Genomic DNA, 2833 nt, shown 5'->3' on the forward strand with positions numbered 1-2833 from the left:
CAAGATTTAACTCTCAAACGTCCCAAGTCTTATTCCATCTCTAACTCAACACTCAGATCACAACTGTACCGAAGGAAAAGTGTTTCTTTAGCTTACATTTCTGGGTTAAAATCAATTCTCGCTAATCAGATTAAGAGATTAAGAGAGCGACAACAAATCACGTCACGATTGAACCTTGGACCCAGATTCTTGCCCGCTTGTGTTCACTTAGTCACTGTATCCAGATATATATACATACATATATGTACATACCTACATCTACATGTATATATAGATGCATATCTGGGTACAAGACGTCAAAAAAGGAACGGGAACATAAACAAAACACAAAAAAACGGATTTTTTTTACAGACAACAGAATGAACACAGGAAAACAGACGAGCCACTTATGGAACTTTTCCTTCATCAGCTGCCTCTATTCTAAACTAGGCGTTTCGAAGATGAGGCAGATATATATATACTGTGGGGGGGGATCTTTTAATTTTTTTTATTTTCCGACCACCAGAATTGTTTCAAATTTTCCACTCTGTTGTAGTTTAGCTGATGACGAAAATCATATTCATTTTGTCTTGAAATTAATAATTAAAAGTTACAAACCTTTAGAGTTATGTAATTTTAGTTAATCGAAAGCCTTCATTGCCCACATAACAGAAATCACAATTGCATGCTCTATTGGAATAGCATACGAAGAGTGTGATTCTGTTTTTTGTATTCCTCTCAACTAACGAGGGATCGCTTTTGTGTGGAGGAGTTAGAAACTGCGGTGGTTGAGTACGACATATATTTACTCAAGGTATGTGCAGAGCATCATCTTCGCGACCCATTTAAAACTGGTGAATCTGGCAGAATTACCAGAATGACAGCAAACTGTGGTGGCAAAATTTCGTAACATGAAGACAATTCTTTATGGTCGGACTCACCGAAAACCGTCATATAACAATGAATCAAACTTCGCTAACAACGAGAGACATATAATATGAAGCCCTCATAAAATGTTGTCTCCAAACATTTCAGAAAAGATCTTCAGTTCTGTCTTTGTTATAAAATAGTTACTTTACCGCCAACATTGTTCGACAATAATTTTCTCACAAGTTCCAATCGATATAAAATCATTCTTGGTGAAGCTGGCCTTTCACAGAATAATGGTAAAGGAGTCCCAATACGTTTCTCAGCTGTTTCAATAGCATCAGATCTAGAATCGGAGATTCTTCATGAAGCGTGAAATACATTATCTTTCAGGGTTTTTCCCGTTTTTCTTCCTTAGAAGTTGGTTTGTAAGATTTCTGCTCCCAAGAGCAACGTATGTCATAATGACCACACTGTCCCATTCTTTCTGTCGGCATACCTTGTCAAATCTTACAATTTTCTTTGGTGAATTACTTCCCTTTGTAACATTCGTTCGGTGGTAGATTCACGTGCTTTCCACAATTTATATTGACTCACAATTTCATGTGACTCAGTCCGCTGGTCGGACGACCATTTCTACCTGCTTGAACAAATTTTGGCCAGTGAATTGAAGAAAACCTCCAGAGAAAAAGTACCTTTTGCGAGAACAACTTTGTTTGTGAGTCTACGTTAATAAACATTGAAGCGAGACGTTACCGGATATAGTGGTAGCAAACATTATCCAAACCCACCACAGCACTCCGACGTCACGACTCCGCCCGCTTCGATAGCAAATTCAATCAGTACACTGGAAATATATATTAAGACAGTTGCTGTAGATGACAGTAAGAAACAGGTGATTCTAGGATATGTCGTGAGGGAGATCTTCGTGATAATACTTACTAAGAAGAATATCTTCCGATCTACTATTTCACTCTATGATTAAGAACGACCCAACTTTTTTCCCTGTGTTATTAACGTCATTACATCGATCGCTCTACTAATAACGACCTCACATTGTTCGCAATATCTCAGACGATTTTGCATTGGGTTTGTCTGCGTGTGTGTACGTTTATTCTTAACTGAATGTTTTATATTATGAGCGTGACTACAGAATACCAAGTCATGAAGTTTCTATTCCTTGATACAAGTTAGATATTAATTAACACCGACATAACGACAACATTGAACATTAACTACACTATAAATACATCGATATTTTGAGCTACCCGCTTCTCCTCACTTCATTCATCCTCTCCCTTTTCCCTCAACTTTCTCATATTCTTTCCAGCTCTCTCCTCCTTTATTTTCTTCCTTGCGCGCTCTCTCTTTTTTTCTCTCCACAGATCGTCACTTCTAGTCCTACTATCCCACTCGCCCACTTCCCTTTTACTGTAAGCATGTAATGTAAACAGACGTGGATTCTGTATCGTTTCAATTTTATGCTTTTCTTACATCTCATTTTTTTCCCTTCTCTTTGATAAAGAATATAATCTGAAACGTCAGGACTCCATCTATATCTTTCATTGTACATATTTGAACACATTTTTTTTTGTTTATACAGAATAGGATGAACTAAGAAATTCTCAAAATTCCTTATCTTCTGACTAACATTAAAGTTCATTGATCTCACCCATCACTCCTTCTTACACCTACACTTTCTGCTGCTGCTGCTGCTTTTGTCACATCCTCTTGCAATTGATAACAACCTACCATAACAATAGATACTTCCATAAACGCGTTTCGCCACATTGGAATGACTTGATAATAACAACACATTTCTCAGAACTCCATACGTGCTTTCGTCTATTTGAAATTGGGGATTTTCTCGGAATATCATAGGATCATTAAACAACCTCTTCGTTTTCATTCGCTGACATCCACTTTAAGATCCTTAACTGCATCGTTCAAAGGTTTTTAAATTATATATATATATATATATATATAT

The sequence above is a fragment of the Octopus bimaculoides genome, chromosome 1 (genome assembly GCF_001194135.2).
Source record: "Octopus bimaculoides isolate UCB-OBI-ISO-001 chromosome 1, ASM119413v2, whole genome shotgun sequence".
Lineage (NCBI taxonomy): Eukaryota > Metazoa > Mollusca > Cephalopoda > Octopoda > Octopodidae > Octopus > Octopus bimaculoides.